Here is a 16,056-nt window from a genome sequence, read left to right on the forward strand (position 1 = left end):
GGCCACTGTCAACATTCACACAAACATACTGTTGAATTCCATATCACTGTGTTTTATCAGCTAAAAAGTTATGATTCTTTAGTACCTTATAATGTTAAAGCTTCTTAACCAAACAGATAAAATTAACTAGATAGATAAACTTTCTTTTACTAAAATGTAGTGAATAATCTAAAGTTCACACAACACACTTTCTTAAATTCTTCTTCACTTCTAAACTTATGTACCTTAAAATTATTGAAAAAGGAACTCTGCTCATAATACCTAAAAATTGTGCTTTTGTAATACTGAAAAAATTGTACTCTGAATAAGACTAAAAATACTGTGCTCTTTTGGTAATTCACTGTTACCTGCAACAGCAACAACATCAGCTCTGTTCTGAAGAACCAGCTTCTTTCCAGGGTTTCATTTATGTGCAGATAGCCAGAGAACACCTGTGCACAAAAAACTTAAAACACATGAAACACTTTTGCAAGTCAATAGAGGAGAACTGATATCCTTCTGTCCCCCTTTCCCTTGTGCAAAGTGTGTTAAGAGTTCTTAAATCACTGATTTCTGTACCAAATACTCTTATACTAATAATTCTAAAGCTATAACAGCTTTATTCTGCAACAAGCTAAAGTTGTACTAATTCTATTCTTTAATAATTCTGAAAAGATTTCTAGGAATGTTGCTGATCTGTTCTAAACTCCAGCATTATTGTCTTCTTCATCATCATCATCAGAACTGGTATCTGATTCTGAAGAAGTGTGTTTCTACAGACAAAAAAGGTTTTATAGCTGCAGTTATTGCATCAGCTATACAAAATGTTCCTTTCTGCTCAACCATCTTTTTCACAGCCTCTATAAAGTTAAGTGAGTCAACACTCTTATGTGGTGCACTCAATATTTGCTTTGTTTTGTCATTGGCATTGTTATAAGCTAACAAGTCTATGAACTGTGCTTTTATGTCACAATGTATGTCTGGATCTGAGTTTATAGCTTGACGCAAACGATTCACGAATTGATCATGTGGTTCATTAGGTCCCTGCTTGAACTTAGAATGTGAGGGTCTTGTTCTTACATCCCTTACTGCAAGCAATGACTGATAAGCTAAGTTCTGACTAGTTCGTAGTACCTCCTTTGAAAACTGTGTTTGCAAATTTACACTGTTGTACTGACCAAAACCCATGAGCATGTCAACAGTAACACCAAAAAGAGGGTGTCCTTTCTGCTGCACAACTGGCACTCCATTCGTTGAGAAATTCCAGTTGCTGGGAAGGAGAAAGTAACACAGATATGATTATACGAATATCATATGGTGTTAAAAAATGAGCAGTAAAAAGATGCCATAGTACTACTCATGTATAATCACTCTTTAAACCATACTAATCACTCTTTAAACCATACTGCATAACAGTTATTTTAACTTCTTTTAAAATTTTCCAGTCCAAAGCTTCCCAGGGTTCACTCTCAATTAGAGTTGAAACATTAGAGGGGGCTGTATTCATCTGAACAAACTGTCTCTCTCCTAATTTAGACTCAAGCTCTTGAAAGCGAAGCAATAAAGTGTCTTTAAGGTCTTTTATTGCAAGCATAGTGGTTTTCTGGCTTCCATTGTCCAAGCTCTCGTCATCAGAAGACAAGCTTGAGGATGGAAATGATGAAAATAGCTCTTTTGTATTACCACGATTAGGTTTTTCTTTCTCCTCTCGCAGCAGAACTGAAGCAGGTGAAGGAGCCATGCTCGCTTCGGCAGTGGCTCCGGTCCCCGTCGGAACGGTGGTGGCTTCTGCCGAAACGGTAGCTCCCGCTAAGACGGCAGCAGTGTCTGCCAAGGTGGCAGTCCTTGCCGAAATAGCTTCAGTTGCTACAGCAACACTTGTAAGGGTAACTCCGGCTACTGCAACTGCAGTTTCTGTGGTTGGACTTCCTGGTTCTGATGTGACGACTGCTGATGATGTAATTTCAGGCGACATGGTAGTTTCAGGCGGTAGCGATGCAGTGACATCTAGTGGCTCGGAGGCTCCTAGCAGCTCTGTTCCAGGCGGCGCTTGCGCAGTGACAGCTTCTGGCTCTACGACCAGCACAGGCGCAGCTGGGGGTGGCTCTGCTGACGGCGCAGGCTCAGTAGAAGGTGGCAGTGCTGGCAACGCAGGCGCAGAGAAGGGCGGTGGCGCTGGCAGAGTGCCAACGTCGCTCTCCGCTGCTCCTGCTTTTCTCACAGTCTCTGCATTAACCCTTGGCACAAATGTGCTGCTAAACTGAGTTAGTCCCGCTGCTTTCATTAGCGTTCGCGACTGTGCAGCCGCAGGCACTAGGACCTCCCCGCAGACAGACTCATCGGCACGGAGACACACCGCAGTCCCACTGCTTCCCGACAAAGTTCCCTGAGCAATTATAAGTTTTCGCTGCTCCGTACTTAACTCTTGCAGCGATTCAACGACCAAACGCCAGACTTTAGGGTATTTCCTATATTTTTCAACATTTTTAGACCCTTTTTCCATTTCTTCCCATAACTGTTCCTTTATAGCATCCCAAATGGATACCTCAAAGGCGACTTGAGCAGAGGGGAGTAAATTCTTAGCTCTCGCCCAGACTATTAACCCTTCAAGGGCTTTTTTATCATAATTTGGCTCTCTTAGAGAGACTATATATCGGAGGAGCATTTCCGCAACCTCATCCTCTTTGGATGCTGCGGGCCCCATGCGTCCTCCCTCAGTTGACTCGCTTGGCCAAGGCTAGATTCCAACACCACCGCGCACGTGGCTTTCTTGTAGTGCCGGGGACAGCACTACCTCACACGACCGCTTCCCTCAGCTCCTACCGTTCACCTTACGTCCCTGCAGAACTCGGTGAAGTAGAAGTCCCTGTGTTCGGACGCCAGATAACGGCAGAGGGGCTCGGACAGAATTGCATAGGAATCAATATGATTAGCAAAAATGTCCTCTTTATTAGAGAAAAGGCGGCTTATATGCTGCTTGTGACACACAGGCATGTGATTCTTCCCCAGGTTACATTGGATACATAAGAGAAACATACTGTGGTGTACAGCACTAATTGGATAACTGCAGGTGTCCATAAAACTTGTTTTCTTGCCAAAACAACTCCTCCTTCACCTTGGCACAAGGCCTGCAGCCATATTAATGGCGCAGTATTTTTACTGTTTGCACCCAGTCATGCCAAGGCAAAGGTCTCAGAAATGCAATAGAAATTGTTCACACAATTTCTGCCCTGCAACACAAGGGGGAGATCATTGCCATGCAACCTGCTGCTGTACATGAGAGCTCAATGGGCTTGAGGGGGCTATGGATATTTATAGTGTAAAGTGATTGACTCACAGTCAACCCCCCTCCCCTTTAGTATATGTGCAGGAGTGTAGCTGTAGGAGTTGTAGTTTTGTCTAGTCTCAACTCAAGCTGGTACTGTTAGCTCCTGATAACATGTGACCTAGATTCCTTAGTTCCTGATATGGCCTAGCACAATTTTCGAGGTTTGCACAGCAGGGTTGATTTCAGTCAGGCCTACATGTCAGTGATGCCTGAACCAAAGTACTGTTCACTCAGAGTGGGGGCATCCATGACATCGACTGAAGCAAGCATCTGTGCATGACTGAGAAACACCTTGTATAAAAGAAATTTACAGACACATTAAGGTTGACTCTAGAAGAGTAGAGGAATTACTCAAATCACACAGAATAGGTAAAGAAAAAAGTTAGAGATTCAAAATTCTTAAGATGTGCCCAATTGCTGCAGACCACACAAAAGCTTTTAATCTATGCTCAAACAATTACTTTTTGCCTTTGCACTTTAGTATCCTGTCAACTGATTAATGTAGGAATGAAAGTGATTATGCATTACTTGGTACTTATTTTAGGGAAAAAGCAACCACTATAGAACAAAATCCTTCAAATATGGCTTATTAATATAATATAATAAGACACGACCCAGCAGCTAGGATTCCAACAGCCAAATCTCTTATCTGAAGGAAAAAGTACCCCTTATATACCCTCGGGGGGCATGTGATTTGCCTGGACCAATGACAGTAGTGTACACACTGCTCATGCGTGTCAGTGTACCTCTGGAGACTACAAGACCCAGAATGCCTCACCCTGAATCCCTGGGGTACGCCTCCTACATTCAAAGCTCACCATTTTCTAATTCAAGTATTGAATAGCACTAAGTATTAACACTTATCTGAAAGAGACTGTAAACAGCTTGCAAATACACCAGAATTACTGCAGAGAACTGAGCACCTAAGGTAATGACTCCACCCTGCCTTTCTTATTGCTTGCCCTGATACCAACCACCTTAGTACTTATGTAAGTAACGCTAATGTTATTTGCATAATTCAAACTTATCAAACAAAAGATAAGGCTACTACATTTTCAGGTTGTACAGGTCCTCAATTTCAGTTTCTTGCAAAGTCCCACCTAATTTAGGTCTAAAATGCTTTTTGAAAGTGTGGGAGCCAGACACTGCTTTCACATTTTAGACATTAAAAAGGAAGCAAATTCAACTGACATAGAGCAGTTGTTACTGAATCACAGGAGATGAGCACTTGGTTTATCCACTTTAAACATCACAAAAGGTTTTAGCATCACTGTTGTATTGGGTTTGCATGGCCAGGTGTTGGTAGCATGGGGGGCTACTGGGTGGCTTATGTGAGAAGCTGCTAGAAGCTTCCCCCATGTCTGGCAGAGCCAATGCCAACCAGCTCCAGGATGGTCCCGCCACTGGCCAAGGCTGAGCCAATCAGCAATGGTAGTAACATCTCTGTGATAACATATTTAAGAAGGAAAAAAGTTGCAGAGGGGAGCGATAGAGTGGCTTTGGTGGGTGCCTGGCATCCAACCAGGGTCAACCCACTACAATTGCTAATCCATAGGTCCAATCCAGTGCAAGCTCAGCTGCCCAAGGAGTTACAAGCTAAAGCAAAATAACAGGATAAACACCTTCCATAATGTATATGCAAGGTGTCCAAAGTTTATCCACTTTGCAATACTGAAGTGGAAACTCTGCCCCATTCAGGACAGATTGCCTCTGATTGGTCTCAATTATTTACCATCTGGAAACAGTGTTGGGGCTATTCATGTTTTTTCAGACACACTAGGAAAAGAATTAGTCTTCAAAAATTGTTGATGAAATTTCTCTACTGGTTGCTTGCAGCTACTATATTAATGCACTAGACAATACATTTTAAAAATGTATTTCAATACTTTGTCAACCATGTTCTTTCAAACTGTCATAATCTAGTCAGTTTAACAGACAAACCCACATGCTCTAGTGTCGCTGTTAATGTCAGAACGGCCAATGCGACACAGATATCAGAGTCAGACGTAGTTCAGGTGCAAGGTGATCAGGAAACTGTTTATTGCTCTCAAGTGTTTCTTTTATACTCTTTGTACACTATCGTGCCACAACACAATTGGTCAAAAGTCTCAAGCATAAGACACTGTATATACTTTAATTGGTAGTACAGGAGACACTGCACACACTCTTATTGGTGACACTGAAGACACTGTGCATGCTGTGACATGCTATTGGTGACACTATACACATTTTGATTGGTGACCTTTGGTCTGGGCTGCATTAGGTTTGTTCCATCCGGCATTGCAGTAAATATTTCCTAAAAGTTGTTTAAATTCCTCGTCACTAATTGCCAGGCTGCTGACAGGTTCTCTGTCAACCCCGACACTCTAGACTACTTTGAAAGTTCTGTTTCACATTCCCAGAGTTAAGTAATTTTTCTTGTGCCATACTACCAAGATCTTATCAAATTGCTCACTGAAGAGGTGCATTTCTACCGCATCCACAAATCGTTTCACATTTCTGCAATTTATTTACCGTAACAAACACTCAGAAGTAACCAATTCTATAATTTTTACCCTATTTGTTATTGTCATAAAAAAGACAGAGGGGAAAAAGCAAAAATACTACCATTAAGTAAAGATTCAAATCAAAATAAAAGACAAAAGAGTACATACATTATTCCACACCAATCCTATCAGTCATAGTTAATAAGACTTAAGATGCTAAACCAGGTACTATTAGAGCACTCTATTGCTTTACACCCACCTGGTGGATGAGGGGAAGGCTGTGGATGTGTCTATCTGGACTTCAGCAAAGCCTTTGACACCATCTCCCACAGCATACTCCTGAAAAAACTGGCAGCCCACGGCTTGGACAGGTGCACTCTCTGCTGGGTTAAGAACTGGCTGGATGGTCGGGCCCAGAGAGTGGTGGGGAATGGTGCTGCATCCAGTTGGCGGTCGGTCACCAGTGGTGTCCCCCAGGGCTCAGTGTTGGGCCCAGTTCTATTTAATATACTTAATGATGATCTGGATGATGGGATTGAGTCCACCATCAGCAAATTTGCAGATGACACTAAGTCGACGGGGAGTGTCGACCAGCTGGAAGGCAGGAGGGCTCTTCAGAGCGACCTGGACAAGCTGGAGAGATGGTCTGATTCCAACAGGATGAGGTTCAACAAGGCCAAGTGCCAGGTCCTCCACTTTGGCCACAACAACCCCCTGCAGTGCTACAGACTGGGGACAGAGTGGCTAGAGAGCAACCAGGCAGAAAGGGACCTGGGAGTTTGATTGACAGGAAGCTGAACATGAGCCAACAGTGTGCCCAAGTGGCCAAGAAGGCCAATGGCATCCTGGCCTGCATCAGGAACAGTGTGGCCAGCAGGACTGGTGATATGGTTTGAAGCTGGTTCCCTGCCAAGTCTCCAAACCTTACCACAAGAAGTGTGTGTCCCCCCCCAAACCTCAGGGAGAAGAGGGAGAAAAACAACTAAGAAAACCCGAAATGAGAGAGAGACAACTAAAGTGATATATATAAATATATTTACACTTATGTTGCAGTTATATACAATTGAAATATATACAATTTCACAAGGGAAAGGGAAGGGGGAAGGGAAAGGGAACAAAACCAAAATAGAATATATATATATATATCCCAATTAGTAACCCAATATCTAGCAACTAAAAGAGTTAGCAAAGAAATATCTCACTACTCTCCTTGGGACAACCGAGAGTCGCTCTGGAAGGATCACCGGCAACCTCTGTCTCCCAAGTTCGACAAAGCCTTACCAGGCCTCGCTCCCCAACACGGCAGACTCAACAGCAGGGAACCTGCACCTCCAAGCCGCCGGAAGGAAAGAGAGCGGAGGCCTTTCCTCCTTTCTTCTTATAACCTGGTTTATGTAAAAATCATAGGGAATACTGGGTAAATCTGGGCCCTTCCTTGGTTACAAACTGGTCACCAAGGAAGGCCTAGCCCAAACTACCACAACCGGGAAAGTAATTCTTCCCCTGTACTCAGCGCTGGTGAGGCCACACCTCGAGTACTGTGTCCAGTTCTGGGTCCCTCAGTTCAGGAAGGATACTGAGGTGCTGGAGCAGGTCCAGAGAAGAGCAACAAGGCTGGTGAAGGGACTTGAGCACAAGTCCTATGAGGAGAGACTGATGGAGCTGGGGTTGTTCAACCTGGAGGAGGCTCAGGAGAGACATCACTCTCTACAACTACCTGAAAGGAGGTTGTAGCCAGGTGGGGGTTGGTCTCTTCTCCCAGACAACCAGCAGTAGGACAAGAGGGCATGATCTTAAGCTCTGCCAGGGGAAGCTTAGGTTGGATATTAGGAAGAAATTTTTTACGAAGAGAGTAATCAGACGTTGGAATGGGCTGCCCAGGGAGGTGGTGGATTCTCCGTCCCTGGAGGTTTTTAAGATGAGACTGGATGTGGCACTTAGTGCCATGGTCTAGTAACCATGGTGGTGTTGGATCAAGGGTTGGACTTGATGATCTCGGAGGTCTTTTCCAACCCGGTTGATTCTATTCTATTCTATTCTAATGTTTTTTAAAATCTTTTAAAACATTAAAACTGTACTGAATTAGTTTCCTCTTTCCCCATGGTGAACTTCTTTCATTACAGTTTTAAGCTTCTCTCATTGGTTTTAAGTCTTGCAGATAAAACAATACATGAAAATCCTCAGACTTGCAGAGTACAAAATTGCTGAAATAAAACCAGTATGTGATGGTCCAGTTCAACTGTAAACAGGAGGTTCTCCAAGGTCACCATATACTGCTGAATTATCTGGTGATACTGCAGATAAAAAGATAAGTCTTTGCTGTTTTCCTTCATCTTCATACACAAGAACAGGCAGAAGAGTTAAGACGTTTTGTATCACAGATCAAATGTTTTCACCAGGGCATTTACTGTAGCATTAAGTCATTTTTATGATCAGTGTAGAAACTAACCCATAGGGGGAATCATGCCATTAATCCCATGGAACTTCTTATCCTCTAACAGAATTTATGTTCATGCAAACACAAATACTTTTCTGTTACTCTGGCTGTTGCTTTCAGGCAGTTACTTAATTGGATTTTTACATCTGTTGCCAGATTTAATACAGAACCAAGAGTTCAAAACTATATTTTTAAATAACTATTCATTATAATCAGATACATATATTTAAAACATTTTTATCCACTTGTTAGGAACTTATTTTTGGTATAGTTGTTTTCTCAAGACTCTATTCTTATTATAATGTGTTAAGAAAAACTCAGCTACATTTACAACCACATCTCAGTACTGCTTTGTGCTATATTCATAGTGCAAGAAACAAATCAAGGAGCTCACCTTCCAGTCATTTAGCAAGTCTGTAGCAAATATGGGGTCAAAACCAGAGACAGACACAGCCAAAACTCACACTAGTCCCTGAAAAAGACTGCTGATGCCAGTCATGTCTCTTCTAATGGATCTGGTAAAAATAAGTGACCAATTTCACCTCTCAAATAATGTAAACTTTTCTTTCCAGCAGCTGCCCAAAGCCTTCCAAACCATGAAGTAAAACTTACCTGTAGGAAGATGTAGTGGATTTCTGTGGCTAGGTTTTGGTAGCAGGGCGGGCTACAGGAGTGGCTTCGTTTAGAAGCTGCTAGAAGCTTCCCCTGTCTGGTGGAGCCAATGCCAGCCAGCTCCAGGACAGGCTTCCTGGCGCTGACCAAGACCGAGCCAATTAGGAATGATAGTAATGCCTCTGTGATAACATATTTAAGAACAGAAAGCTATTGCACAGTGAAAGTTCCAACCAGGGAAGAGTGGGGTGAGAACATGGGAACAACAATGTAGACACCAAGGTTGGTGCAGAAGGAGGGGGAGGTGGTACTCCAGGTGCCAGAGCTGAGGCCACTGCAGCCCATGGTAAAGACTATGGTGGAGCAGGCTGTCCCCCTGCAGCCCATGGAGGACAATTGGGGTGCAGAGACCGACCCACCTGCGGCCCATGGAGAAGCCCATGCTGGAGCAGGTGGATATCTGAAGGAGGCTGTGACCCTGTGGGAGGCCCGTGGGGGAGCAGGGTCCTAGCAGGGACTTGGAGCCCATGGAGAGAGGAGCCCATGCTGGAGCAGGTTTTTCCTGGGTAGGACTTGTGGCCCCTGTGGGGGACTCACGCTGGTGCAGCTCATTCGTTAAGGACTGCACCCCATGGTGAAGTGACCCACAGGACAGCAGTTTCCTGAAGAACTGTTGCCCATGGGATGGACTCACACCAGAGAGGTTCATGAAGGACTGTCTTCTGTGGGAGGGATCCCATAGGAAGCAGGGGAAGGACTCCTCTCTCTGAGCAACGGCAGAAACAACAACTGACCGCAACCCCCATTCCTTGTCTCCCTGCACTGCTGAGGGGGAAGAGGTAGAACTTGAAAGGAAGGAGGAGTGGGGGGAAGGTGTTTTTAAGATTATTTTACTTCTCACTCTTTTGCTCTGATCATGTTAGTAATAAATTTAATTAATATTCCCACTTTGAGTCTTTTTTGCCCATGATGGTGATCAGTAAGTGACCTCTCCCAACTCTTATCTCAACTCGTGGATCCTTTACTGTTTTTTTTTCTCTCCTCTGTCCAGTTGCAGAGGGGAGGGAGAAAGCGGCTTAAGTGGGTACCTGGCATTCGACCAGGGTCAACCCACTACAGTTAGCTTGCATTAGCTGGCCTACTTGTGTCCCCTCTCAGGATCTTGCCCTCGATGCAGGGAGGAAGGAATATTGAAAGACAGTGCTGATGCTGTGCCAGCACTGCTCAGCAGTAGCCAAAACACTGGTGTGTTATCAACACCTTTCTAGCTACCAATGCAAAGCACAGCACTGTGAGGGTGTAAGACTCCAGGTTCAAGCCATGTGCCTGCCTGAGCATTTTATTTATATTTAAGGTTCCAAAACGATTCATCCACAGAATTTTTTGCAAAGTCCTTGGGTTCTTTAATACCTTGAGATCACGTAAAGAGAAAATGCTGCATACATTTCCCAAGAAATTTCTTTTTATTTAGTGAGAAAATAGGCATTTTGGCAAAAGGTAAAAGAGGTAACATGTCGGGGTTGACAGAGAACTTGTCAGCAGCCTGGCAATTAGTGACGAGGAATTTAAACAACTTTTAGGAAATATTTACTGCAATGCCGGATGGAACAAACCTAATGCAGCCCAGACCAAAGGTCACCAATCAAAATGTGTATAGTGTCACCAATAGCATGTCACAGCATGCACAGTGTCTTCAGTGTCACCAATAACAGTGTGTGCAGTGTCTTGACCAATTGTGTTATGGCACGATAGTGTACAAAGAGTATAAAAGAAACACTTGAGAGCAATAAACAGCTTCCTGATCACCTTACACCTGGACTACGTCTGATATCTGTGTCGCCTTGGTCGTTCTGACATTAACAGCGACATATGGAGACGCAGACATGATTGCAGCGTTGAAGAAGGATTTATCTCCAACTCCGAGAAAGAGTTTGGAGGGATTCCTCTCCGAGAGAGAGGGGCTGCCGTGACTTCCCTCCTAGAGGGGGAAAGAGCAGAGATTTTCTCTCCTAGAGAGAGATTGGACCTGTGGGATGAAGCACAGGGGCAACGGAGCCCGGTGAAGCTTGAGAGCGGGAATGGTTCCTGCGAAAATGTCCGGACCTGAACTTTTTCGAACCCTCATTAGGTAAGCTAACGGGGGTGCCACCGGGGACTATATTTTAACGACAGGACAACATATAACAAAGGAGGAAAGTGTAGTGCTATCTATGTGGAAATCTCTCCTTAACCGAAAGAATGTCAGGGTTGCTGAATTTAATTTACGACGTGTGCTGTTATAGTACTGAAAATAAGGCTTTGAAGCTACTACGTTAAGTTGCATTTTGTGTGTTTGCCTAACACTTGCTCTGTGAGACTTTGAAAGATTTAGAAGCGTATGGGAGGACACAATCTATGCAATAATTCATATAAGAACTAAAACTCTGAAATGCAGTTGCCCAGAAACATAAGTAGGTTACCGATGTAACAAATTGTCCTTGAACTACGCCTCCAAGCCAAAAAAAATGTAGAAAAAATTAATATTTCACTCATGGAGACAGAAAAGAAGTAAGGACCCCCCTCTCCATTGCCACTGCTTCAGAAAAAGAAAAAACAATTTTTCCACCAGATAACTCCACTGAGAAAACAACTAAGAAAAGAAATTCAAGTCAAGATATATAAGCGAATGGAGAGGGACGGAGATAAATTAGAACAGTGGGGACTGGGCAGAAAACAAGACAACAAGGCCCATCCCTGTATAAGCCTTCGAACTTAAAAGTCAGCATCTACCTTCTTTTCTTGCTTCTTCGCAACCTGAGTTACTTATTTTTTTGCTCATGTACTAATTGGCTATTTCAGTCTCACAGTGTGTGAGAAAAATATGCAACAAATCAAGTTTGGTGGGGGGAAGAAAAGGGGGGGAAAAAAAACTGCCTTCTGATATTTCTGTTAATTCTCGTGTTAACTCTACCATCTGTTGAATGTGTTTTTGTGAGCTCACAACATTATTGTTACTCTGTGTGTGTATGTGAAGAAACAAAGTTCTTTACCAGGAGAAAAAGGAAAAACAAAAGTAAAAAGCTCTCCCTTGAAAAGATTCAGCCTTGCCAGGGAAAGAAACAGAGTATTTCACATAATAGAGATGGTCTGTTGCTTGGTAACTAAGCAAAAACTTTATTCACTCCCTCAGAGCTGGGAGGGGAATGAAACTATCCTGTTTTGTAGAAATTGCAACTTTGTAACCTTCTGATTGGAGAAAGAAATTGTCTTACAATTTCATAACATAGTCTCACTAACTGTTTTCTGAAGTTGTTCATTAAAATAACCAAAATTGTTTTAAAATACATACATAAATGTAATGGAGAAATAGAGTTTTTAAAGTAACTGCTGACAACTGCCTGTGATAAGAAAATTCCAAGATGTGTGGGGGGAGTGATTCTCCAGCAGAGCTGCTCCGTACAGCTGCTCTACCTTCCCTCTCCCCCCCCCTCCCCCGCTCAAACAGTTCTGTAAACATTCTTTTGTTGTTTCTGTATTTTACAGATAGGTTTTTTGAGATTGTTGAGGAAGCTTTAAGGTAGACTTATTTGGTGGAATACCTAGCTCAAAAATATCTTATTTGACAGGGGCAGTTTTTGCCAGAGAAAAAGAAATAAACTGTTTCTAGCTGGAAGTTTCCACCTTTGTGGAAAGAGAGATACAATCTAAAGATATAATACAGGAAATTGCCTAACAACAGACAGCGTTTCAAGTTTAAACTGCATCTGTCCTAGTCTCTGTGCTAAGCAGCAGAGGTGTGTCCCTGTTATCAGGTGACAAGCTTAAACCAGAACTGTTGCTGCTTTGCAGGTGTGCATCCTGGATCCCCTGGTATACTCTTATGATGTTTAAAGTTTTCACATATATCCCAGAAAAATATATAAATATCAGCAAAAATTCAGAATTGGCTGCTTATAAATCCTAGCTGATCATATCGTTTCAGAGGCTGGGTGAGACTGCTTAAGTTTTAAAAGGACATGACTGTTCTCCAGTTTCATTTTTTACATTCAGAGAGGCAGGAATCTGCCTTGTGAATTTGTGAATCCTGTTAAAATCCCAAGCCATGTGTGGCTTGATAAAAGAAAAGTAGAGATACAAAACTATATTTAATCCAATTATGCAACTAAGACCCTTATCACAATCAGTAATCCCATCCTCTGAAAGATTTCCATATGCTAGGATTTTGAACAACCAATTGTTTCTTCAAAATGAAATCTACTATTTGCTTTTATTGAAGTTACAGTGACCTTCCTGAAATTCAGTGTGTTTTACTTTACAAGAAGAGTGTTTTTTCTGCAGTACAACATGATAAAATGCTGCTCAAAATGATAAAAGCAAAGTAAAAGGAAATACAGAAGTTAGAGACCTAAAAAGATGAGCTAAAACTAAATGTGATTGTTCTAACCAATGTTATTTGAGAAGCAGGATTGAAGAATGCTCCAGGAAAAATTCAAAGAACCAAGCCATGGAACCTATCTCCAACAGAGAGAATTACACCACACAGAATCATCACTAGGCCTTCAGTTTCAAAGATAAACTGTGAAATTACCCACCACACCCACTTAAAACTGACTGAACTATTAATAACAAATTTGTGAGTTTTTTATTAAAGGTGAAGAACAACTAAAAGAAGCAGATGAACAAGAGCCAAGAGTTAATTACATCCCAGACATCAGAGACAACTTGGACTGACTTCTCACAGAAGACCCTGAATTTCAAGCTGTATTAGTAGACTGTAATAGTGATTTATCTATTCATTTTTCTAGGTACCGACTATAGACAGAAATCATGTGTTGCTGCCAATCACACATTACTCATGTAATTTAGACATTGGTTTATCTTCTCCACAATTTAGGAAGTTTTAAAAAACTGTAAGGACAAGTAATGTTGTAATTTTCTGGTTTTCCAGAGCTAAAATAATTCTTGCAGGTTGGAGTGCATGTCACGCTGCAAACATCCAGCATAAATCTCTAAAAGTTACAATATTATACTCAGTGTGAGGGGACATGAACCTCTTTAACAGAATTATTTGCAATATACTGCATGAATTCTAATAACTGTTTTGTTTTCCTTTAGTGACTACTGCTGTAAAGCTTCTCTTAATGTACCTAATGTAAACGTTCAGAAATTCTTTTTCAGTATTAACACCATTGAGTAGATGATCCCATGATAACGTATTATACAGGCTAATTTAATCCATATTTGATACAATATTCCTTCAGTTCAATCAAGATGCGAATTATGAGTAACTAAATTCAAGAAGTGAAATACCATTTGTATTAATTTACAGTTCTTACAACATGTTGCTAAAGGATGAACAAAAATATAGAATTAGATGATGTGCTAATAGAATAACCCTGAATTTTACACATGAATAGAGGTTGCTTTATAGAGCACTTCATTCCATACAAAATTTCTGATACCATTTTTAATTAATGTTAATTTCTAATGGAAAAATAGATGTTAGTGCCTTAAAGATTAAATTTCAGTAAGCTACAAACACGTCCCACCTATCTCAGGAAAAATAAGACTTTTAAGTACTGACTTTACATAAAAGATAGACTACATATGACTTGAACATTGCAATTTCAGAAATTTTCACTAAAATAACTGTCTCTTTTTAACTTTGTTTTATAGTGAAGAATGTGATACAATAATATTCAACTACAGACAGAAACTTTAACTTATACCTTTTGTTTTAACTTACAGGGACCAGCTGTAAGACTAGTAATGCAGTACTGTTTGTTGTCTGTGTAAAGGGACAAAACCTTACATTTATACTTAAATTACTGATTGTTGAAAGAATCTTAGATGATGCAGGACATATACTGCTTCAGGCCTGCTTGCACAATCCGGCCTGCATGCTGGACGGCAGGGACCTGTGTTCTCCAGCAGCAGATCTGTGTCCTTGAGTAGCAGATATCAGAAAGCTGCATAGAGGAAAACAGGGAAGGAGGTTGTTATCCAGAGTGTGAGAAACCAGAAGATGGGGGACCTGGAAATGTGCCTTGGCTAGTAGAGCCAATAAAGTTATAGATATAGTGTGTGAAAGTAAATGTAACCAATAGAAAGTTAGAATAGAGCGTGTGAACCCTGTAGGACCCTTGATAATGTGTGTATTTTTGGAATAAAGTTAGAGCATTGACTGTACCTCTATGAGGATGTGTCTCTGACTCTCGAGCTCGTTTTGCATCTTCTCCTTTTAACTGATGTTTAAAAACTCCTGAGATTTTTATTATTCAAACAGTTCTTTAACTCGTTGCAGTTAAATTCAAAGGTTTAAATTGTTGATTTTTTTCCTTTTTACCCTTCTATATATCTGCTTACGAAAAGAATAATGAATATTGAGACTACGTTGTCTCCACAGTGAACTGACTTAAACACTTATGCAAATAAGCCCACGAGACAAGTAGAACTACAAATAGGATCAAGTAGCGTATATAACGCATGATGTGTAATTTCTCTTGATGTTCCTTGATCATCTCCTTTAGAATGCTCTGTATGTAATACTGTCTTCTTAACTTTGACTTAACTGGAAGTTAGTACCCAAAATGAAATAGCATCAATAACAAATAATGGTTATAACAGTGGAACTTGGGCTGTGAAACAAATTGGGTGCATTTCGGTTGGAAATTGAAGGTGTACGGGCATTACTTTCTTATATTCTTTTAATTAAATGACATTGTTTTTATTGTGCTGCATAGAAAAATAAAATTACTGCAAGATACAGATATGCAGAGATACCTAACTCACTCATAGGACAAATTGTTGTCAAGAAAACATTTTACACATCAAATGAACATTTTAAAATATAAAAAGGGGGAAAGAGACTATGCAGGTGCATAAACAGATGCTACATCAGAATAGATCTCATTTAAATTTGTTAGGCCTTATATTCCTTGTATGTATTCCTTTTCAAGCCAGGTACAGTTGTTAGACATGTGGTGGTTTGGGCTAGGTCTTCCTTGGTGACCAGTTTGTAACCAAGGAAGGGTCCAGATCTACCCAGTATTCCCTACGATTTTTTACGTAAGCCAGACTATTTCCCTTGTGAAATTGTATATATTTTAAATTGTATATATATTTCAATTGTAACATAAGTGTAAATATATTTATATATATCACTTTAGCTGTCTCTCTCTCGTTTCAGGTTTTCTTGGTTGTTTTTCTCCCTCTTCTCCCTGAGGTTTGGGGGG

Source organism: Corapipo altera, unplaced genomic scaffold (genome assembly GCF_003945725.1).
Source record: "Corapipo altera isolate COAL_440 unplaced genomic scaffold, ASM394572v1 60988, whole genome shotgun sequence".
NCBI lineage: Eukaryota > Metazoa > Chordata > Aves > Passeriformes > Pipridae > Corapipo > Corapipo altera.